Source organism: Schistocerca cancellata, chromosome 6 (genome assembly GCF_023864275.1).
Source record: "Schistocerca cancellata isolate TAMUIC-IGC-003103 chromosome 6, iqSchCanc2.1, whole genome shotgun sequence".
Classification (NCBI taxonomy): Eukaryota; Metazoa; Arthropoda; class Insecta; order Orthoptera; family Acrididae; genus Schistocerca; species Schistocerca cancellata.
Window position 1 is genome coordinate 150,760,183 of NC_064631.1, and position 24,754 is coordinate 150,784,936.

Genomic DNA, 24,754 nt, shown 5'->3' on the forward strand with positions numbered 1-24,754 from the left:
TGAGGAGGAAAGCTATGAAATGACACTCATTCACTCACTCCCCCATCATACGCTTTAACCCACACAATCACTCTCTCTCTCTCTCTCAGGCCTTAAAACAACTTAACAACAAAGGTGCTATAGACAGGATTAAAACAGAAGAAAACTACAGAAGATGTAAAACAAAAGTACAGGGAAATGTGACTGGCAAAAAAATGTGACTGACCAAAAACGTGGGTGAGCCACTCACCCTGCTGACACATTAAGACCATCTCCCTAAAACGTAAACAAACTGCACAGATCGCAAAACCTTGGAACTCTAACAACATTTATTTCAATGTCACTAAAAATAGACGGCAGATTTACCGCTGCCCTCTGGTCCGAAAATAAAACACAGTCTAGTAAAATGAGTCGCACATTGATATGTACACCAAGGTTAAAACCGATATCGGTTTTTTAGTTCTGAATAACTGATATTTTTCGGTACTAATTTGGTCTCATTTATAGGATGTCTGTGACATTTTTTTCTAATAAGCGAGTAAATAAACCGAAATATCAATTGGTCATAGCAGCAATACTAAAAATTTTCGTTGTCCATAGGCCCTTTTTAAAAAAGGAGCAATTTTTATTCGTAAAATCTGCATTGGTTTCAAATATTGCAATGTTCTAGAAAGTTGTAAAAGCGATCAGTGTTATCTTAATAACAATGGCGACAGAAACGAGCAACAACAACATGGCGTAAGAATTGGTACAGCATCACTGAGATAATAATGTCCCTGTTGCCGTGTGTCACAGCTTAAGTGACGCGTGTACAGTGCTGTATGCGACTCGCCCCCACCCGATCTATACTGTAGTTTCTCGCTGTCGTCGCACATACGTTGTAACAGAATGACACCAACCCTAGCCTGGAAATATTTTTGCGAAGTGACGTAGCAATGAAGTGTAATGCTTCATTCGCTTTACAAAATTATAGATTTATCTGACATTTCCGTGAAGTAATAAAAGAGGCAGGAAATTATGGTAACAACAATAAATTAAAAACTTAAATACAATTCGTTCCTAGTTGACGATAAAAATAGAAAGTAGCCTGTGTCTACACAAAATGCCTTTATATGGTTGTAGCCCTTGAAAACGGACAAATTAACATAATCAATAGAGTTCTTGATCCTCAGTTTTCACCCTTTAGCACCGACTATTCGTTAAATTCAAATGTGCTATGATCCCCGATTACAATATGATTCTTGAGCTGAGTTTCAAAAAATAATGGTGAATTTTTGTTGTGTAAGGTGAACGGACTAAGTTTTCTTTTATTTGCCTATTTAATTTATTGTTTTGATTCCATGTATCTTGACACTGAGAGAGTTAAAATTATTCAATCTTTGTTCGACTTCTGCGTTCACTATAGGAAATAATAGGAATAAAAAAGCGAAAATCGGTTATTTGAAAACCGGTTATTTTTAGCGGTTTCAACAATCAGATTAAACTGCTGCAGGAAAATATCGGGAAAAGAAAACGATATGACCGAAAACTTTTTATTTCAGCGATACTGCCCTCCATACGACACCGACTGCGGATAAGAATAGGGGCTACTAGTATACAAGTACTATGGGGTTGACATACAAAAATCAAAGGTACAGTTATGAAAAGTAAGATAATCACGTAATTATGGGAACATAAATGTCTGGAGACCGGGCCAGTCAGTCACTGGGGTCACACCTACGTCAAACAAGCTCATGAGCTAGAACAAAAACGCCAACATTGGGGGAGAGTTATGGAGAGAAACGAAGTCAGTAGTAATGGAAATAAATAAGTAACTGAATTCACGTATAGGACTAGCAAACCATAGCTGGACAGCACGACACGAAAGTGACTAGTCCAGGCGGCCCAGAAACCAGATCCCTCCCCCAAAGCTCGTTTTTATTCCAGACCCAAGCGTTTGTTTGACATGGTATGACCCCCCACCCTCCCCCGCGCCCGACTGCCTGACACTTATGTTCCCATAATGGAATACACCACTACTCACGAGTGTAGCTTTCATTTTGGTATGTCGTCCCACAGTACGCTAGGAAGCACTATTCTTGTTCGCAGTTGGTGGCACCTGAAGATGAAGCTTTATGCTTCTAAACTGGTCGTGCAGTAAATAAGAAATTACTGCCAACTGAAGCGGATTTTTTATTCTACAGATAAATTATAGCAATCAGCTGCAATGAGTTACACAGCGTGAGCAGATATACTAGGATCTTTCTGTAAGTGCTTCGCAGAAAATAGAAAAAAACTAATTATTCTGTATATATTTTTTATTTTTCAACGTAATCCCTTTTTACCTCTATGCACTTTTCCAAGCGTTGCTCCAACTTTTCTAAGTTGTCGAAAAAGTAGAATTTCGTAAGTTCTGCAAGACGATGACCTCCTCATTCAATGTGAACCGTCGTCCGGCGAGCCATTTTCTGTAGTTTGTAAATAAAAAAATAAACATCACTGGGAGCCCAGTCCGGCGAATGGGGTAGACATTGCAATAAGTCGAACTCCATAATTTTGTCCATCGAAATTGTGCAGGTGTGCAACCGTGCATTGTCATGATGGAAGAGGACCTTTTTCTCTTGCAAATGAGGACTTTTTCCTTGATTCCGGTACAATAACGACGCATAATGCTCTCCGGGTTTGGTTTGTCTCTGTTTCAAGTAATCGACAAGATGATTCTGCGTGTATCCAAAAAACCGTGGCCATCACCTAGCCAGCCAATTTCACCGTCTTCACCTTCTTCGGAGGCCGTTCGCCTTCAAAAACCCACTGTTTTGATTCTTCTTAAGTCTCAGCAGCGCAGTGGTGTGTCTATGTTTCGACCGCAGTTATGTATCGCCGCATAAACCCGGCCGTATGTCGACGGAAAAGTGCCAAAATCGCCTTAGCGTCGGCCACACGGTTGCGTTTATTCTCTACTGAGAGCAAACCCGGCACCCATCTTGTTGAGATTTTTTTTTCACATCCAGTTTTTCGTGCCAAACTGGATTCACTATATCTTGCGGTGTTAAAGTGGTCTCAACTATTTCGCGTATCTTGTTTCGTCGCTCACTTGGAACGATATCGTGGATCATGGCAGTTATTTCGGGAGTGATCTCTTACAGCAGACGTTCATTTTTTGTGGACGTATGGCCACGTTTAAACTCATATACCGATTTTTAAATACGAGTAGGTGTGTCATGAACTTAATCCAACTCAGATTTGATCTATTTCGGTGTTAAGCCATTAAATTAGAAGTGTTTAATCACTGATCGAAACTCACTTTTTTCGTGTTGTGAAGTAAACATGGGCTTGTTGTTCCAGTCGATTGAGACAATGAAACAAGCTATGGATACAGCCGCTACTTTATCTCTTCTCTAGCGACAGATGACGCTTACTACCAGCAAACTGTTTCGATACTACGAGCGCCATCGACTGGATTTTCTAAGGACTTACTGAATAACCCTCGTAATCCACATATTTAATTAGGCGTGGATTCAGGGTTCGGGTCTTGGAGGGAGAGGGAATCACCGTCTGTTACTGTCCTCCCCCCCCCCCCCCTCCCAAATATTTATTGCCACGATGTTCACTTTTGGCGTGCAAGAGGTGACCATGATTATAATAACGATAAAATATATTAAATGTTATAATGTAACAATAATAATAAAATAACAGCCAATTAACAACTTCGATAACACCCAGTATTACGACAGGTACACGCCCCTTCATTTTCAAAGCACAAATGCAATTGGGAGCACTGTGCAAGGAAATTTTTAACCTTTCGAAGGAAGGTCTTCCGAGAGCCATAACACACACACACACACACACACAGACACACACACACACACACTGCAATCCTCTAGCATCACCACACACCACGTCATTTATCGGTAGCTAAAATTAATTACTAACAGGTGAGCAACTAGCACCAAATCTATCCCTCTGTTGTTTGACCAGGGAGAGAGCAGGATTCCAAACAGAATTTAAGCAAAAACCTCCCTCCCTATTTACAAGGTCACTTGCTGATTTAATCTCAACTGCTTTCACAGTAACACTTCTTCAGTAGGTGGAAGGGCATGCTAGAAATTGTGTTCTTATATCACATAAGATGACTGGTGCCAAGACAATGTTCTGCAATAACAGATTTGCTTGGCTCTTGTACCATGGTCCTGATGGTCTGACCAATATACGACATGCCACAGCTGCAAGGGATACTGTAGGCAACCGTCTTATGCAAATCGAGATCAACCTTTACAGGCTTGGATGGTAGTCGAGAAACATATTTCACGCCGTGTCTCCGCAGGAAGCGATCAGTCCTGGTGAAAATGTTGTCTACGTAAGGCAAAAGGGCCTTAGACTTTGGTGCAACCTTGTTATTTCCACCACTCACCCGACTCGCAATTGGTCGTTAGAGCAATTAGCGTCTTATGTGTCCGTCTTACGTTCCGGCGTAACAAGTCTCGAATGTCTTATGGAATCTGCTGCCGTATCGTAAAAGCAACTTGATTCAGTATTTCGGACATCCATCTGCCCGCCATCTTCAGGAGAATTTGCTGCAGCTGAGTCCCGCTGAAAACTGACGCCAAGGCTGCAAATCGTCGTCCGATATACGCCTTCGCACAGTACACGGTGCAAGCGCCGCCCATCATAATTTCTGCCCTTCAAATCTGAGCCGGTGGCGCCGCCCTTAGTAGAACACCAGTGGCAACGATATATTGGACTCAAACACTCGGACTGACCATACCGAAGAACGTTCTGTTTTGATGCGGGTTAGTGCCACAGTCCAGTCTTGGAGGGCAGTAACTGCGACGTGCGGCGCATGCGCAGCGTACGGTGCGGAGGCACACACCTGTATTCCTTTCCTTTTAGTGTTCAACCCTGAGGTAGGTTTGCAGCAGAGCGCCATTCCTCTCTTCTGCCTGCCTTCCTCTTCATTTCCACGTATGTGTTACATCCAACGTCATTCATGATCTGTTGCATGTATGATATCCTTGGTCACCCCCGCCGATTCCTTCCCTCAATAGCTCCTTCTGCTATTGTTCCAATGATGTTGTTGTGCCGTAGGATGTGTCCTACAAGTTTGTCTCTTCTTGTTTGGATGTGCCTCCACAGAGATCTGGTTTCCTGTACTCTTCTAAGCACCTCTTCATTTGTTACCTGTATATGACGACGATTTTCAGCGTTGGTGTCAGTTTTCAACGGGATTCAGCAGCAGCGGCGTTCTCCTCAAGATGGCGCACAGATGGATCTCCGAAATATTGAATCAAATTGATTTTAAGATCCCGCAGCAAACCCGAGGAGACATGGGGTCTTATGTGTCTTCCACTCTGCCCATTCTGGTGAAAGGTGACATTGAAGTGGGCCAACTCAGTTGACAAACTTTCAGCGTCTGAGATGACATAGACAGGCTGAGCCAGATGGAAACATCTATCAGCCTAAAGATATACATCACTGTGAGTTGGCCTCCTATCAACGGCACGTCCCAACGTGCCTCCATTTGACCAATACATCAAGGAAGAAAGACAGTCATACTTTTCCGCCTCCATCGTGAAGCGAACTTTAGAGTGGATTGAACTTCAATATTCTGAAAAGCTGTTTAATTTTTCACTTAGGCCAACATTAGGCCAAACAAAAAAGTATCGTCTACATATCTGGAAAAGGACGAACATTTCAACGCCTTCGATTCCAAGGCACGTTCCTCGAAATCTTCCATAAACAGATTGGCAATAATGGTGACAAAGGGCTCCTCGTCGTAACTACATCCGTCTGAGCATAGAACTTTATACGCCGGGAGTAATTCAAGTTTCATGATAATAATAACTTACACCCGTGTTTCTAATTCAGAGGAAAGACATTCTTCCTAAATTTAGAGAAATACATATGTCATGTGGTTGATTTGAGATCTATAACAGCAACAAACTATCATAAGGTCGACAACGTCATAGTATGCACAGTATAAAATTTAAGTGTGCGTACACCATCGTCAGTATTTCACAGAGCACTACGATAATGAATCAGGTCTACAGTTTATGGCTTACTGCTCCGCGAGCGTGTAAAAGAAGGGAACGCCATTTTAATAACATTATTTTCGGTATGAGGCCGCGATATTTTGCTGTTTCCTTCAGTCCTATCTACCTGAGTTTTGGGAGGGAGGTGGGAGGTCAGGCTCCTGTCATGTATTTACTTATTTTTAGGGTTCCGTGCCTCAGTCGGTAAAAACGGAACCGTTATAGGATCACTTAGTTGTCTATCCGACTGTTAAGACACCTTTTTCTCAGGAACGGGTAGAGGTATCAAGTTGAAATTTATGTCACGTACTAAGGTCTACGGTTCCTTGGTGGTATGCAAAATTTAAGTTTCTAAGTCTATACAATCAAAGGATGCTGATGTTTATGTCACACATTTCGATCAACGCAAATTCACTTGTCAAAAACTGTAGAGTACCTACCATTGTCGTCGAATCATGAAAATTGACAAGAAGCAAGGTTTCACAGTACAGGTAAAGGAAAAAAAAATCCGAAAATTGATAATTTGTAATTACACCACATACAAAGGGTAATGCCGCGCGGGATTAGCCGAGCAGTCTAAGGCGCTGCAGTCATGGACTGTACGGCTGGTCCCGGCGGAGGTTCGAGTCCTCCCTCGGGCATGGGTGTGTGCGTTCGTCCTTAGGATAATTTAGGTTAAGTAGTGTGTAAGCTTAGGGACTGATGGCCTTAGCAGTTAAGTCCCATAAGATTTTCGCACACATTTGAACATTTGAACACAAGGTGATTCACGAAGATATGCAAATATTTTAATATGTTGTTCTACAAGTAAAACTAAAGAAAAAAGTTCATATAAACATTGTTCCTGAAATGCTTGTTTACGGAGTTGCGACTAATAAAACATTTTGCCTGAAATTTAGCAACTTCGCTAATATGAAGCCATCGCAAAACTGTACGAGGTTAAAGTAAAGCACGATTTCCATTTATTTTATTGTTATTGGTCTGGTGAATTTAATAAAACATGTCTCAGACATGTATCTGCAGTAGTTTTCCAGAACGTCGATATTTGGTTTCTCAATCAGAGAAAAAGTGTTTCAGTATTTTTGGAAATTCATTCACTAAGGGGGTAAATAGGGGCGACAATTTTTTAAAATAAATCATTTAAAGTACTACTAAAACATTTTAGAGCTACATCTATGAAAACTGGTATTTGACTTCTCGGTTAGAAATAAAAAAAATACATGTTTCATTGTTTTTGGAAACGAGAATTATTTCATTGTGAAAGCAGTTTCAAAGCTAAATCTATGAAAATTTGTGTTTTGCTTCTTTGTTAGTAATTTGGCAACGGCCTTGCCGCAGTGGATACACCGGTTCCCGTGAGATCACCGAAGTTAAGCGCTGTCGGGCGTAGTCGGCACTTGGATGGGTGACCATCCCGGCCGCCATGCGCTGTTGCCATTTTTCGGGCTGCACTCAGCCTCGTGATGCCAATTGACGAGCTACTCGACCGAATAGTAGCGGCTTCGGTCAAGAATACCATCATAACAGGCAGGAGAGCGGTGTGCTGACCCCACGCCCCTCCTATCCGCCTCCTCCACCGAGGATGACACGGCAGTCGGATGGTCCCGGTGGGCCACTCGTGGCCTGAAGACGGAGTGCTTTCTTTGTTAGAAATTTAAAGAAAAGAATGTGTTTCCTGTTTTTGGAAATTCAGTCCTAAGGGGGTGAAGTAGGGGATGAAAATTTTTAAGAAGGTATTTCGTTATATTAAAGTATGCAAAAGTTAAATCTATGAAAATTAGTATTTCACGCCTCACAAGGGGAGCTCACCTATCGGGACACGCTGATTTGGCCTATATTGCGTGTGTAGAACGAGGTGGGTCTCCACATCACGTGCCTTAAATATTTCGCCTGAGTGGGCCTTAGGAAAGGAGAAAATGCTCGCGAAAATTTTTGCAATAGCACTATATACCTTATTCAGTGCTATGTTCGTCGTTATCGGCGTAGCGTAATGGTCAAGCGCATTGCTTACGAAACAGGCGACTTAAGATCAATCCCAATCTTTCCTGTTCTTTTGTCAGTGTTATTTTACTTAGTTACTTCAGACTGTTCAGCTATTTACCGTAGAATTTAAATACATCCAAGCTTTCGAATCAAATATAAAACAATCATATCGTAAATGACGCACAAAGAGGTTGGAAAATAAAATATTATTATGTACGAGTATATGACGACCGGTTGGCTGTGTGGTCTAACGCAAGGCTTTCCGTGCGGGAAGGAGCGCCTGGTCCCCGGCACGAATCCGCCCGGCGGATTTGTGTCGAGGTCCGGTTAACCGGCCAGTCTGTGGATGGTTTTTAGGCGGTTTCCCATCTGCCTCGGCGAATGCGGGCTGGTTCCCCTTATTCCGCCTCAGTTACACTATGTCGGCGATTGCTGCGCAAACAATTTCTCCACGTACGCGTACACCACCATTACTCTACCACGCAAACATAGGGGTTACACTGGTCTGGTGTGAGACGTTCATTGCGGGGTCCACTGGAGACCGAGCGCACAACAACCCTGGGTTCGGTGTGGGGCGGCGGAGGGGTGAAGTGGACTGCAGTAGTCGTCGTGGGGTTGTGGACCACTGCGGCTGCAGCGGGGACGGAGCCTCTCCGTCGTTTCTAGGTCCCCTGTTAACATATAATCCAATACAATATGACTATCAGACGGTAATGGATTTCTCACCAGTGAGTGCTTGAATGTGTTTAATTTCTACGATAAATAGTTGAAAATCGGAAGAAACGAAGTAAAATAAACATGGGAAAAAACAGAAAAAAAACAAGAAGGGCCTTGGATCGATCCCAGGTCGCCTCTTCCGTAGGCCATACGCTTGACCATTACGCTACGCCATTAGAGGTGAACACAGCGCTAAATAAGGTATATAATGCTGTCGGAAAAACTTTCGAGAGCATTTTCTCCTTTCCTAGGGCCCATTCAGGCGAAATATTTAAGGCACGTGATGTGGAGACACACCTCCTTCTACAGACACAATTTGAGCAAAATTGGCGTGTCCCAATTGGCGACCTCCCCTTATCAGTTAAATATATTTACCAAGGGATGAAAGTTTCTAAGGAAACATCACTGCAAGAGTGGAAAAGGCATGGTTAACAAAAATGTTGGACTCCATCTACCACAATTGCTTTTTGGACAGAAGTACATTAGGAAGAGATCATGCTTCTGTGGACATAATTAGTGTGAGAAGTTTAAAAGGTGTTGCAGTTTGTGAACAACATAAAAATCCAAATAAAGAAAAACAAAAACGAAAAAAAAATCTGTGAAGACCGTAGCATCTAAGCGAGCGAGTCAGCGGGCGCTAAGCTGGTTTAGTGTAAAACCAGAGGTGAAATACTGTAAGTAGTGTGCGAAGTAAAATACTGAATGCAAACGGGCCACAGACATTTCGTTTCGCGCCCACATCAATGCAGCGCCTGGCGGGTTCCAAGCTACGCGGGTGCCCGCCCGGGCAGACTCGGGCTGTAGCGGGGTACGGTGCACCAGCACCGGCTGACTGGGGAGCACGAGTTGACGCACTCCAGGCAGTCGTGGCTTCGGTCCCAGGGGGGCCGCAAACGCCCTTCTGCTCGCAGGTTCGTGAGGTTTGCCCGCCGAACGAGAAAACCGTGGTCACCAACGACCACACTGCTCAGTAATTGTATGTTTGCTGTGGTATTAACTGAACTATGTTTGTGTGCTCTCACAAGTCGTATTGATTGCCTCTATTAGGCAACAGCCTCACTGTATATGTTCAGAGCAAAAACCATTTTGGCCACCATAGGCTGTTTAATTTTTTGCAATACATTTGAAACTCTTACTTCAACATTACTAAAGTGTGCGTCATTTACGACGGCGGCCGAGTTTAGGTTCGTTCTGCGCATCTGACGTCACAAAACACAGTCGGCCAATGAACAGAGAACGACGTTGCCAAAGCTCGACTGCAGTGCAGCGCACGGACGAGTGTCTTCAGTTTTGGAAACGTTCAGTTATAAATAAAGTAATTGAACAAAAGCAATGTCTTGATAGCACACTTTCTTTTATAGAAAGTTTGGAAAAAGCATTCTTTATACCAATTGCTTCATATTCTATTAATTAATTAAACGAAACAAGCAATAAGCCTCCTAATTCAGGCGATAGCAAGGAAAGGTGTTTGTATCATTCTCATGAACCGCTTTTTCGCAATAAAGAACAGTCGTAATTGTTTATTTCCTATTGTACTTCGACAAAACGTGAATAATTAATTGTCATACCAACAGTGTTTGTCGGTATTTTGCGTGACCTTTTACAGACCTCCCAGAGCTTGTTTGAATGACGAGCTGCGTTAGCGTAATGGTTAAGGTGTTAAGACTGCTAAGCGAAAGGTTTTGAGTTTAAACGTTGTTCGGTGCATAATATCTTGTTTATTTAAAAACAACATGGAAGTGTCTGTCTTCATGAATTTTATTCGTTTGAATGTAATTTTTTGAAATTTCTAGTTCTTTGCCTCTTCATTATAATCATAATGAGTTTTCGGTTTTTCTAATTTTGTCCTCCAATATTTCTTTTCACAGCAATTAAAAACAATGAAAAGGCACACATACAATATTCATTTTATCTGTTTTGTTTGTATATCTTCTCTTCCGCAGTCGCTGTTTTACTATTCATATTGAAATATATTCTTTGTGACAGTTTTAAAAGTATTATTTAGAGCAGAATTTCGGCTCGTATGTTGCCGAGCTACTTGACTGTCTGACGCAATTCTTTGCTTCGCTGCTTTGGCAACATCACCATATTCAATGTTTTCGTCAACTGTTCTATGTTTTGGCAAGTATTTGCTGTCCGTTGTGACAAACACAAATTGTTTGCACACTGTGCCTCACTGACAATATATTTTAGTTTCTATGTTTTATTACGTCCACAATTCAGTTTTGTGTACTTTGCCAATTTTGTTTTAATCAGAACTTTTTAGAAAAAATCGAAATGACTCTGGTATAAATAAAACTTTCATTACAGTCACGAAAGACGGAATATTTCTCAATATTACATACGACACCTATCAGGTACTTAAATTAAATGAGATATTGTTATACAGTAAATTTTATATGAAATTTAGGTAAATTGTCCACATTTCATTCTCAGCATTGTGGCAACTAAAATCGACCGCACGGAAAGTATACGCTATGGACTTTTACCTCTGCAAACTCTTCAAAATTTCGTGCAATGGTTTACTACATTTAATGCTGCACAACAATTGCGTTGAACATCGAAACAAAATTAAGTCATTTATGGGGGGAAGGTATCAGTCAGGAAGATGTGTAAAAATCAAATTTTTGGGCCAAATAGTTTTTGTGAAGTCGAATGATAAGTGTGTCAAAGCAGTCGGAACACCATGTGCCAGCAGAGGCGAGCAGTGCAGTGATGACAAAATCGCGTATAGCGCGGAATGCGGGGAGCACATCTCTGTAGCAGCGAAAGGGTTAATGCGGCCGTGGTGGCTTTACTTCATAGACTGCGCGCTCCCCCCTAAACGTAAGTTTGAGAACTATACTATACTATGGCGCTGCTTCTCTTGGCACGTGCGTCGTTTGCAACTGGCAACGCAGCAATCTCCCGCGTCTCGGCGAGCATGCGCGAGCCTCCAAGATAAAAGTATTGAACTGTAGTGTTTTTCAACTCGTGGCAGGTTTTAAAACGCATGTGTATAATGTACACGCGTTTATCATCGTGTTTAAAAACTATTTCATGTTACCTGAGAACCGGAACTTCTTCTTACACGTAATTTAATTTCTTTGTATACAGGGTGTTACAAAAAGGTACGGCCAAACTTTCAGGAAACATTCCTCACACACAAATAAAAAAAAGATGTTATGTGGACATGTGTCCGGAAACGCTTAATTTCCATGTTAGAGCTCATTTTAGTTTCGTCAGTATGTACTGTACTTCCTCGATTCACCGCCATTTGGCCCAATTGAAGGAAGGTAATGTTGACTTCGGTGCTTGTGTTGACATGCGACTCATTGCTCTACAGTACAAGCATCAAGCACATCAGTACGTAGCATCAACAGGTTAGTGTTCATCACGAACGTGGTTTTGCAGTCAGTACAATGTTTACAAATGCGGGGTTGGCAGATGCCCATTTGATGTATGGATTAGCACGGGGCAATAGCCGTGGCGCGGTACGTTTGTACCGAGACAGATTTCCAGAACGAAGGTGTCCCGACAGGAAGACATTCGAAGCAATTGATCGGCGTCTTAGGGAGCACGGAACATTCCAGCCTATGACTCGCGACTGGGGAAGACCTAGAACGACGAGGACACCTGCAATGGACGAGGAAATTCTTCATGCAGTTGACGATAACCCTAATGTCAGCGTCACAGAAGTTGCTGTCGTACGAGGTAACGTCGACCACGTCACTGTATGGAGAGTGCTACGGGAGAACCAGTTGTTTCCGTACCATGTACAGCGTGTGCAGGCACTATCAGCAGCTGATTGGCCTCCATGGGTACACTTCCGCGAATGGTTCATCCAACAATGTGTTAATCCTCATTTCAGAGCAAATGTTCTCTTTACGGGTGAGGCTTCATTCCAACGTGATCAAATTGTAAATTTTCACAATCAACATGTGTGGGCTGACGAGAATCCGCACGCAATTGTGCAATCACGTCATCAACACAGATTTTCTGTGAACGTTTGGGCAGGCATTGTTGGTGATGTCTTGATTGGGCCCCATGTTCTTCCACCCACGCTCAATGGAGCACGTTATCATGATTTCATACGGGATACTCTACCTGTGGTGCTAGAACATGTGCCTTTACAAGTACGACACAACATGTGGTTCATGCACGATGGAGCTCCTGCACATTTCAGTCGAAGTGTTCGTACGCTTCTCAACAACAGATTCAGTGACCGATGGATTGGTAGAGGCGGACCAATTCCATGGCCTCCACGCTCTCCTGACCTCAACCCTCTTGACTTTCATTTATGGGGGCATTTCAAAGCTATTGCCTACGCAACCCCGGTACCAAATGTAGATACTCTTTGTGCTTGTATTATGGACGGCTGTGATACAATACTCCATTCTCCAGGGCTGCATCAGCGCATAAGGAATTCCATGCAACGGAGGGTGGATGCATGTATCCTCGCTAACGGAGGACATTATGAACATTTCGTGTAACAAAGTATTTGAAGTCACGCTGGTACATTCTGTTGCTGTGTGTTTCCATTTCATGATTAATGTGATTTGAAGAGAAGTAATAAAATGAGCTCCAACATGGAAAGTAAGCGTTTCGGGACACATGTCCACATAACATATTTTCTTTCTTTGTGTGTAAGAAATGTTTCCTGAAAGTTGGCCGTACCTTTTTGTAACACCCTGTATAAATTTTATAGTTGTTATTGTATTTACGCACGAGAAAATTGACTCTGTCGTGGAACGAGATCCCTATTCCCTTGTAACATGAACTGATTTTTAAATACCGAATATCGGGGTTTGGACGTTTTGTAGCGTTTATTAATTCAACTTATAACTAGTAAAATGGCGGGAAAAAATTTCAACACCAAAAAATAATTAATGTACAATAATGAAATTTCGGGAAACCATTTATCTAGATTCCATATTTAAGTGATTAACATTGTAGAATCACAGGTTAACGTAATCGAGGCACAAGCTCTAACATTCGTCTTGGTTTCTATTTGTTCTAAGTCGTATCTCCCTACCACTTTCGCGCAACGACGCTCTGAGCGTGTTTTTTAGGGAATTGACTAGTTTGAACCTGGGACCTGTTGCTGGTAAGGAGATGCCAGAATACACATGACATGTAGAGTTCAGAAGAGTTCAGTGAGACTAGCGATGATATAACCAAATACTTAATGATTTCAGCGTCAGCTCCACTGCACTCCCTGTAGAAGAATCTTAATACTAACTAAATTTAGTGGAAGGGGTTCAAGGCTTTCCTATTTTTTGATAGCTGGTAAAATAACGTCGAAAAAGCAGTTAAGTTTACCATTGGAAATTTTATTCTAGTCACAAAACATTGTTTATAAATTGCACTATTGATAAAAGGAAATGTTTTAATACAGGATGATAAAAACCAACTGCGTTCAACAAAAATGTGAACGAATATTCCCTGAATGGGTTTCCAAGTTCTACAATGGGTCGAAGGATGACCTATGCCATATCACATCTATAATCTAGGTTTAAATTAAGTTTCACAAGAGAGAAAACTATCAAAATGGTCTACAGTGACCCTCAATTATCTTTAATTCCTTATTTAACTTGTCGTAAATTACAGTAGCTGATGTGGCTTCTCAATAATTATATAACAGAAAAATCATCGCGTTTCAGATTTTAACTTATGTAGCAAATGTGAATACCATGAGCTTTAATTGACGATCGAGACTAGTATTACGCAAAACGGGGGTGTAACAGATGAGACTTCTGCAGTTCTGAGTGAAGCTTTATGCGCTGTTATGCGGCATCGCGTGCGTTCATTACCTTGTCGTTGGTTAGGCAGTGTCAGGGGGCGTCGGGCGACGCAGCTCCATCCAGCTCGCCGTCTCGGAACTAACACTCTCCTAACTTCTCGTTACTACAATTTACTGAAGTTGGTTTAAAAAAAACTATCTGGCTGTGTTTTCATATGACAAAATGTTAACCTTAAGCTCTGCCTACTAAAATTCTGTCTATCCAATGAGAAACGTTATACTTTTTGTGGTGGGGCAATGTTTTTAAAGTTTGCAACGTAACAGAGACGCGAAAAAGTCTCACGCTAAAACGTGCAGCTGGTGTGGCCCTTTTAGTGTCATCATAAGATCTGTACTGTTCTTCTGGAGGGCTCTAGCTTTTAACATGGGCTGGGGGTGGTCCTGGTGGTTAGCTGGAGACGTGGATGTCTGTCCCTTATTTTAGGGCCTTCTAGCTTAACACGGTTCTGCTCTCGGCTTCTGTTCTCGTTTCTCCCCTCGGAACTGCGTCTGTCTCACGGTGGGAAGGTATGACATGCATTTAGGCATTCTTGTGTTAGTGTGTGGTATTCCATTTGCTCACTCGTTACTCGTATTACTTTGGTTAATTTAATGTCACGATTTATTCGGAGCTATGTGACATACTACCGGATTTGCTTATCATGTCAGGGTTTTCATGGAAGGTGTTGGATTTGCCTGACACCTTACAAAGCCATTGCAAATGTGAAATGCTGGTACATAAATAATTGGTGTAACCGCCAGAATGTTGAATGCAAGCAGGCAAACTTGGATGCATTGTGTTGTACTGTTGCCGGATGTCAGTCTGTAGGATGGAGTTCTATGCCTGTTGCACTTGCGCAGTCAACCCAGAGACGTTTAATGCTGTCTGTGGATGTCGCTGGACTTGTCGTCCAATGGTGTCCCACATGTGGCCAACTGGGGACAGTTCTGGTAATCAAGCAGGCCGAGGCAGTATCTCGACACTCTGCAGAACGTGTTGGGTTACAACGGCGGTGTGTGGAAGAGCGTTGTCGTCTGGGAAAACACCCTGTGGAATGCTGTTCGTGAATGTCAGCACGGGAGATCGGATTACCAGACTCTTGTGTAAATCTGTAGCGAGCATGCTTGGGATTGCCACGAGAATGCTCCTGCTCTCATACGAAATCGCACACCAGACCGTAGCTCCTGGCGTAGATCCAGTCTAACACGCATACAGGTGGGTTGCAGACCCTCAGCTGGCCTCCTTCTAACCAACACACGGCCACCACTGGCACAGAGGCAGAACCAGTTCTCGTAAAAAAAAAAACAGATCTTCAGCCTACCCTACAATGACCTCTCGCTTGATACCATTGAAGGGTTGTGATCAGTGCAGTGTACGCTACTGAGCATCTGGTTCGGAGCTGTCCTTAAAGTAAGCAAATTGTAACAGTTGGTTGTGTCACTGGGTGCCAATTGCTGCTCAAATTGCTGTTGCAGGTGCACTAAGAACCAAAGCCATACTGCAGGGTGAGGCATAATAAAGAGCGATTTTTAAAAGGCTGTTAAGTAAAATGTCTTCGCTAAATTTTTTTATTTCATAATCTTAAAATACATGAAAAAGCATTTTCTGCGATAGTAAAAAGTCGGTTATTTTTTGCAGATAACTCCGTAAGAGTTGGGAGCTCCAACGTCAGGCGCGTAATGGGGCCCCTTAGGGATATGGCAGCAAGGGAGGGGAAGAAAACCAAAGTGCACTCCGTGTGCATACCGGGGGGAGTCATTCCAGATGTGGAAAGGGTCCTTCCGGATGCCATGAAGGGTACAGGGTGCACCCATCTGCAGGTGGTCGCTCATGTCGGCACCAATGATGTGTGTCGCTATGGATCGGAGGAAATCCTCTCTGGCTTCCGGCGGCTATCTGATATGGTGAAGACTGCCAGTCTCGCTAGCGGGATGAAAGCAGAGCTCACCATCTGCAGCATCGTCGACAGGACTGACTGCGGACCTTTGGTACAGAGCCGAGTGGAGGGTCTGAATCAGAGGCTGAGACGGTTCTGCGACCGTGTGGGCTGCAGATTCCTCGACTTGCGCCATAGGGTGGTGGGGTTTCGGGTTCCGCTGGATAGGTCAGGAGTCCACTACACGCAACAAGTGGCTACACGGGTAGCAGGGGTTGTGTGGCGTGGGCTGGGCGGTTTTTTAGGTTAGATGGCCTCGGGCAAGTGCAGAAAGGGCAACAGCCTCAACAGGTGCGGGGCAAAGTCAGGACATGCGGGGACCAAGCAGCAATCGGTATTGTAATTGTAAACTGTCGAAGCTGCGTTGGTAAAGTACCGGAACTTCAAGCGCTGATAGAAAGCACCGAAGCTGAAATCGTTATAGGTACAGAAAGCTGGCTGAAGCCAGAGATAAATTCTGCCGAAATTTTTACAAAGGCACAGACGGTGTTTAGAAAGGACAGATTGCATGCAACCGGTGGTGGAGTGTTCGTCGCTGTTAGTAGCAGTTTATCCTGTAGTGAAGTAGAAGTGGATAGTTCCTGCAAATTATTATGGGTGGAGGTTACACTCAACAACCGAGCTAGGTTAATAATTGGCTCCTTTTACCGACCCCCCGACTCAGCAGCATTAGTGGCAGAACAACTGAGAGAAAATTTTGAATACATTTCACATAAATTTTCTCAGCATGTTATGGTCTTAGGTGGAGATTTCAATTTACCAGATATAGACTGGGACACTCAGATGTTTAGGACGGGTGGTAGGGACAGAGCATCGAGTGACATTATACTGAGTGCACTATCCGAAAATTACCTCGAGTAATTAAACAGAGAACCGACTCGTGGAGATAACATCTTGGACCTACTGATAACAAACAGACCCGAACTTTTCGACTCTGTAAGTGCAGAACAGGGAATCAGTGATCATAAGGCCGTTGCAGCATCCCTGAATATGGAAGCTAATAGGAATATAAAAAAAGGGAGGAAGGTTTATCTGTTTAGCAAGAGTAATAGAAGGCAGATTTCAGACTACCTAACAGATCAAAACGAAAATTTCTGTTCCGACACTGACAATGTTGAGTGTTTATGGAAAAAGTTCAAGGCAATCGTAAAATGCGTTTTAGACAGGTACGTGCCGAGTAAAACTGTGAGGGACGGGAAAATCCCACCGTGGTACAACAACAAAGTTAGGAAACTACTGCGAAAGCAAAGAGAGCTTCACTCCAAGTTTAAACGCAGCCAAAACCTCTCAGACAAACAGAAGCTAAACGATGTCAAAGTTAGCGTAAGGAGGGCTATGCGTGAAGCGTTCAGTGAATTCGAAAGTAAAATACTAGGTACCGACTTGACAGAAAATCCTAGGAAGTTCTGGTCTTACGTTAAATCAGTAAGTGGCTCGAAACATCATGTCCAGACACTCCGGGATGATGATGGCACTGAAACAGAGGATGACAAGCGTAAAGCTGAAATACTAAACACCTTTTTCCAAAGCTGTTTCACAGAGGAAGACCGCACTGCAGTTCCTTCTCTAAATCCTCGCACCAACTAAAAAATGGCTGACATCGAAATAAGTGTCCAAGGAATAGAAAAGCAACTGGAATCACTCAACAGAGGAAAGTCCACTGGACCTGACGGGATACCAATTCGATTCTACACAGAGTACGCGAAAGAACTTGCCCCCCTTCTAACAGCCGTGTACCGCAAGTCTCTAGAGGAACAGAAGGTTCCAAATGATTGGAAAAGAGCACAGGTAGTCCCAGTCTTCAAGAAGGGTCGTCGAGCAGATGCGCAAAACTATAGACCTATATCTCTGACGTCGATCTGTTGTAGAATTTTAGAACATGTGTTTTGCTCGAGTATCATGTCGTTTTTGGAAACTCAGAATCTACTATGTAGGAATCAACATGGATTCCGGAAACAGCGATCGTATGAAACCCAACTCGCTTTATTTGTTCATGAGACCCAGAAAATATTAGATACAGGCTCCCAGGTAGATGCTATTTTTCTTGACTTCCGGAAGGCGTTCGATACAGTTCCGCACTGTCGCCTGATAAACAAAGTAAGAGCCTACGGAATATCAGACCAGCTGTGTGGCTGGATTGAAGAGTTTTTAGCAAACAGAACACAGCATGTTGTTATCAACGGAGAGACGTCTACAGACGTTAAAGTAACCTCTGGCGTGCCACAGGGGAGTGTTATGGGACCATTGCTTTTCACAATATATATAAATGACCTAGTAGATAGTGTCGGAAGTTCCATGCGGCTTTTCGCGGATGATGCTGTAGTATACAGAGAAGTTGCAGCATTAGAAAATTGTAGCGAAATGCAGGAAGATCTGCAGCGGATAGGCACTTGGTGCAGGGAGTGGCAACTGACCCTTAACATAGACAAATGTAATGTATTGCGAATACATAGAAAGAAGGATCCTTTATTGTATGATTATATGATAGCGGAACAAACACTGGTAGCAGTTACTTTTGTAAAATATCTGGGAGTATGCGTGCGGAACGATTTGAAGTGGAATGATCATATAAAATTAATTGTTGGTAAGGCGGGTACCAGGTTGAGATTCATTGGGAGAGTCCTTAGAAAATGTAGTCCATCAACAAAGGAGGTGGCTTACAAAACACTCGTTCGACCTATACTTGAGTATTGCTCATCAGTGTGGGATCCGTACCAGATCGGGTTGACGGAGGAGATGGAGAAGATCCAAAGGAGAGCGGCGCGTTTCGTCACAGGGTTATTTGGTAACCGTGATAGCGTTACGGAGATGTTTAACAAACTCAAGTGGCAGACTCTGCAAGAGAGGCGCTCTGCATCGCGGTGTAGCTTGCTCGCCAGGTTTCGAGAGGGTGCGTTTCTGGATGAGGTATCGAATATATTGCTTCCCCCTACTTATACCTCCCGAGGAGATCACGAATGTAAAATTAGAGAGATTAGAGCGCGCACAGAGGCTTTCAGACAGTCGTTCTTCCCGCGAATCATACGCGACTGGAACAGGAAAGGGAGATAATGACAGTGGCACGTAAAGTGCCCTCCGCCACACACCGTTGGGTGGCTTGCGGAGTATAAATGTAGATGTAGATGAAGATGGCGTGCGTTTATACAGGGTGGTCCATTGATCGTGACCGGGCCAAATATCTCGCGAAATAAGCACCAAACGAAAAAACTACAAACAACCAAACTTGTCTAGCTTGAAGGAGGAAACCAAATGGCGCTGTGGTTGGCCCGCTAGATGGTGCTGCCATAGGTCAAACGGATATCAACTGCGTTTTTTTAAATAGGAACCCCCATTTTTTATTACATATTCGTGTAGTACGTAAAGAAATATAAATGTTTTAGTTGGACCGCTTTTTTCGCTTTGTGATAGATGGCGCTGTAATAGTCATAAACATATGGCTCACAATTTTAGACGAGCCGTTAGTAACAGGTAGGTTTTTAAAATTAAAATACAGAACGTAGGTTCGTTTGAACATTTTATTTTGGTTGTTCCAATGTGATACATGTACCTTTGTAAACTTATCATCTCTGAGAACGGATGCTGGGACAGCGTGATTACCTGTAGATAGTACATTAATGCAATTAAATGCTGAAAATAATGTCCGTCAACCTCAATGCATTTGGCAATACGTGTAATGACATTCCTCTCATCAGCGAGTAGTTCGCCTTCCATAATGGTCGCACATGCGTTGACAATGCGCTGACACATGTTGTCAGGCGTTGTCGGTGGTTCACGATAGCAAATATCCTTCAACTTTCCCCACAGAAAGAAAATCCGAGGACGTCAGATCCGGTGAACGTGCGGGCCATGGTATGGTGCTTCGACGACCAATCCACCTGTCATGAAATATGCTATTCAATACCGCTTCAACTGCATGCGAGTTATGTGCCGTACATCCACAATGTTGGAAGTACATCGCCATTCTGTCATGCAGTGAAACATCTTGTAGTAACACGGGTAGAACATTACGTAGGAAATCAGCATACATTGCACCATTTAGATTGCCATCGATAAAATGGGGACCAATTATCCTTCCTCCCACAATGCCGCACCATACATTAACCCGCTAAGGTCACTGATGTTCCACTTGTCGGAGCCATCGTGGATTTTCCGTTGCCCAATAGTGCATATTATGCCGGTTTACCTTACCACTGTTGGTGAATGACGCTTCGTCGCTAAATAGAACGCGTGCAAAAAAATCTGTCATCGTCCCGTAATTTCTCTTGTGCCCAGTGGCAGAACTGTACACGACGTTCAAGTCGACGCCATGCAATTCCTGGTGCATAGAAATATGGTACTGGTGCAATCGATGTTGATGTAGCATTTTCAACACCGACGTTTTTGAGATTCCTGATTCTCGCGCAATTTGTCTGCTACTGGTGTGCGGATTAGCCGCGACAGCAGCTAAAACGCCTACTTGGGCATCATCATTTGTTGCAGGTCGTGGTTGACGTTTCACATGTAGCTGAACACTTCCTGTTTCCTTAAATAACGTAACTATCTGGCGAACGGTCCGGACACTTGGATGATGTCGTCCAGGATACCGAACAGCATACACAGCACACGCCCGTTGGGCATTTTGATCACAATAGCTATACATCGACACGATATCGACCTTTTCACCAATTGGTAAACGGTCCACTTTAACACGGGTAATGTATCACGGAGCAAATACTGTCCGCACTGCCGGAATGTTACGTTATACCACGTACTTATAAGTTTGTGACTATTACAGCGCCATCTATCACAAAGCGAAAAAAATGGTCCAACTAAAACATTCATATTTCTTTACGTACTACACGAATATGTAATAAAAAATGGAGGTTCCTATTTTAAAAAACGCAGTTGATAGCCGTTTGACCTATGGCAGCGCCATCTATCGGGTCAACCATACCGCCATCTGGTTTCCCCCTTCAAGCTAGACGAGTTTCGTTCTTTGTAGTTTTTTCGTTTTATGCTTATTTCGTGAGATATTTGGCCCGGTCACTATCAATGGACCACCACCCTGTATACACACACTCCTCCAGTCAGTTTTTTTAAGTGATTCATCACCTTGTGCAGCATTGCACATGATTGGAAACAAACGATTGACAATATTCATGCTTAGTCGAGCAACGTGGGAGTAACTTCGTAGTGTGCAAGTTGTGGAGTAAAAAAGTTTTCCAATATGTTCAAAATGGTTCAAATGGCTCTGAGCACTATGCGACTTAACTTATAAGGTCATCAGTCGCCTAGAACTTAGAACTAATTAAACCTAACTAACCTAAGGACATCACACACATCCATGCCCGAGGCAGGATTGGAACCTGCGACCGTAGCGGTCGCGCGGTTCCAGACTGTAGCGTCTTTAACCGCTTGGCCACCACGGCCGGCTTTTCCAATATGTCTACGTATCTCTGAGAAGTCACTGTTAAAGTATTGCCAAGGCCATCTTCAAAAAAAGTATGGTCCTATAACCCTAATGAAGACATAGCGCACCACACAGTAACGTTTGCGGAGTGCAGTGGTTGCTGATGCAGTTCTTTAGGATTAACGTCACTCCAAAATCGAAAGTTCTGTTTGTTCACATCACCAGAGAGATGGAAGAGAGCTTCATCACTCAACCACAAATGGTTTACAGTGTCTTCGTCTTGATTAATCATGTCCAAAAATTCTAAGCAGAACCGACTTCGGCTCATACAATCTGTTTCCTTAAGTTCTGAACCCACGTCTTAATCGCACAGGCAGATTGCACCGGCCGGTTCCGATTAATGTTGAAGTGGCTGCGGAACGCACGACTTGCTAGCTGGTACGAACTACCGTTTTGATAAAATGCTTTGACAGTGTACTCACGATGCTGTGAGGTCCAGCGCTCCATTATGACTGAATGCTATTTCGCGCCAAACGTAACTGACGCTATTCCCTCCACCCCTCTCCGATGCAGCTTGATTCGCGCGCTTTTTAAAATCGCTCGATATTATGTCTCACCCTGCACGTAGACGATGGTCTTCCCTCTCGGCAGTGCGACGTAACCGTCCGGAGCCCGGTCTTCTTGCAACAGTACATTCTCGTGACTGCTACTGCCAGCAGTTATCATATACAGTGATTTCATTGCTGCCAAATCTTTCTGCAGAATCATAAGACGAACACCCACCTTCTCGTAACCCTATTAGGATGTTGATAGTGGCGTCTTTGTCGCCTAAAGAAGTTCTTGACTAACATCAACTCAACAAGTCCAATTTCAAAAGTAACTAACGCTCACAACCATTACAGTGTGTCTTTAAAGCAAACCTCATTTGTATCCTCAGTGGCGCTACTAGCGCCACTCTTAGTCACCTGGAGCGAAATTTGAATAGACATCACCTTTCAGATGTAGAAATACGTATACCAACTTTCGTTTACTTTGCACAACTCCTTTGTGTTTGTGCGGTATTTTCAAAAATGGCTCTGAGCACTGTGGGACTCAACTGCTGTGGTCATAAGTCCCCTAGAACTTAGAACTACTTAAACCTAACTAACCTAAGGACATCACACACATCCATGCCCGAGGCAGGATTCGAACCTGCGACCGTAGCGGTCGTGCGGTTCCAGACTGTAGCGCCTTTAACCGCTCGGCCACTCCGGCCGGCTGCGGTTTGTTTCCTACATTGTACGTATACCTAAGAAAACTGACTTTTTCGTAGGATGAAGTTTCTGTCCCTCGTAACATGAACAGATTTTTAAATAAACAGTGTTTCAAAATGAATATCGGGGTTTTAAGGATATGTAGCATTTATTACTCTCAACTTATAAATAATTATAGAAGCAGACGAAATTAATTAAATTTGTGCTGCAGTCGGGACTCGGAGCCGGGTCTTCTTGCTTGGTAGGTAGAAATGCTAACCATTACACTACCACAGCACAATAGTCAACATTTCTTCACGAACCACCTAAGCTGAGTGCCCTCCCCAACACAAACTTCATTTTCCCTTCTATATTGTCACTACTACCCCCCCCCCCCCCCCCCCCCCCCACGAACCATGGACCTTGCCGTTGGTGGGGAGGCTTGCGTGCCTCAGCGATACAGATGGCCGTACCATAGGTGCAACCACAACGGAGGGGTATCTGTTGAGAGGCCAGACAAACGTGTGGTTCCTGAAGAGGGACAGCAGCCTTTTCAGTAGTTGCAGGGGCAACCGTCTGGATGATTGACTGATCTGGCCTTGTAACATTAACCAAAACGGTCTTGCTGTGCTGGTACTGCGAACGGCTGAAAGCAAGGGGAAACTACAGCCGTAATTTTTCCCGAGGACATGCAGCTGTACTGTATGATTAAATGATGATGGCGTCCTCTTGGGTAAAATATTCCGGAGGTAAAATAGTCCCCCATTCGGATCTCCGGGCGGGGACTACTCAAGAGGACGTCGTTATCAGGAGAAAGAAAACTGGCGTTCTACGGATCGGAGCGTGGAATGTCAGATCCCTTAATCGGGCAGGTAGGTTAGAAAATTTAAAAAGGGAAATGGATAGGTTAAAGTTAGATATAGTGGGAATTAGTGAAGTTCGGTGGCAGGAGGAACAAGACTTTTGGTCAGGTGATTACAGGGTTATAAATACAAAATCAAATAGAGGTAATGCAGGAGTAGGTTTAATAATGAATAAAAAATAGGAGTGCGGGCTAGCTACTACAAACAGCATACTGAACGCATTATTGTGGCCAAGATAGACACAAAGCCCATGCCTACTACAGTTGTACAAGTTTATATGCCAACTAGCTCTGCAGATGATGAAGAAATTGATGAAATGTATGACGAGATAAAAGAAATTATTCAGGTAGTGAAGGGAGACGAAAATTTAATAGTCATGGGTGACTGGAATTCGTCAGTAGGAAAAGGGAGAGAAGGAAACATAGTAGGTGAATATGGATTGGAGGGAAGAAATGAAAGAGGAAGACGCCTTGTAGAATTTTGCACAGAGCATAACTTAATCATAGCTAACACTTGGTTCAAGAATCATAAAAGAATGTTGTATACCTGGAAGAATCCTGGAGATACTAAAAGGTATCAGATAGATTATATAATGGTAAGACAGAGATTTAGGAACCAGGTTTTAAATTGTAAGACGTTTCCAGGGGCAGCTGTGGATTCTGACCACAATCTATTGGTTATGAACTGCAGATTGAAACTGAAGAAACTGCAAAAAGGTGGGAATTTAAGGAGATGGGACCTGGATAAACTGAAAGAACCAGAGGTTGTAGAGAGTTTCAGGGAGAGCATAAGGGAACAATTGACAGGAATGGGGGAAAGAAATACAGTAGAAGAAGAATGGGTAGCTTTGAGGGATGAAGTAGTGAAGGCAGCAGACGATCAAGT

The 24,754-nt window shown here is 43.3% G+C and overlaps 1 protein-coding gene and 1 pseudogene across 1 annotated transcript in view; one reads left to right on the forward strand and one right to left on the reverse strand.

Annotated features, from left to right (window-relative positions):
• Positions 1-24,754, reverse strand: part of LOC126190912 (visual pigment-like receptor peropsin) — a 173,063-nt gene that overhangs the window by 57,479 nt on the left and 90,830 nt on the right. The window lies entirely within an intron of this gene.
• On the forward strand, positions 7,307-7,424 carry LOC126089751 (5S ribosomal RNA; annotated as a pseudogene).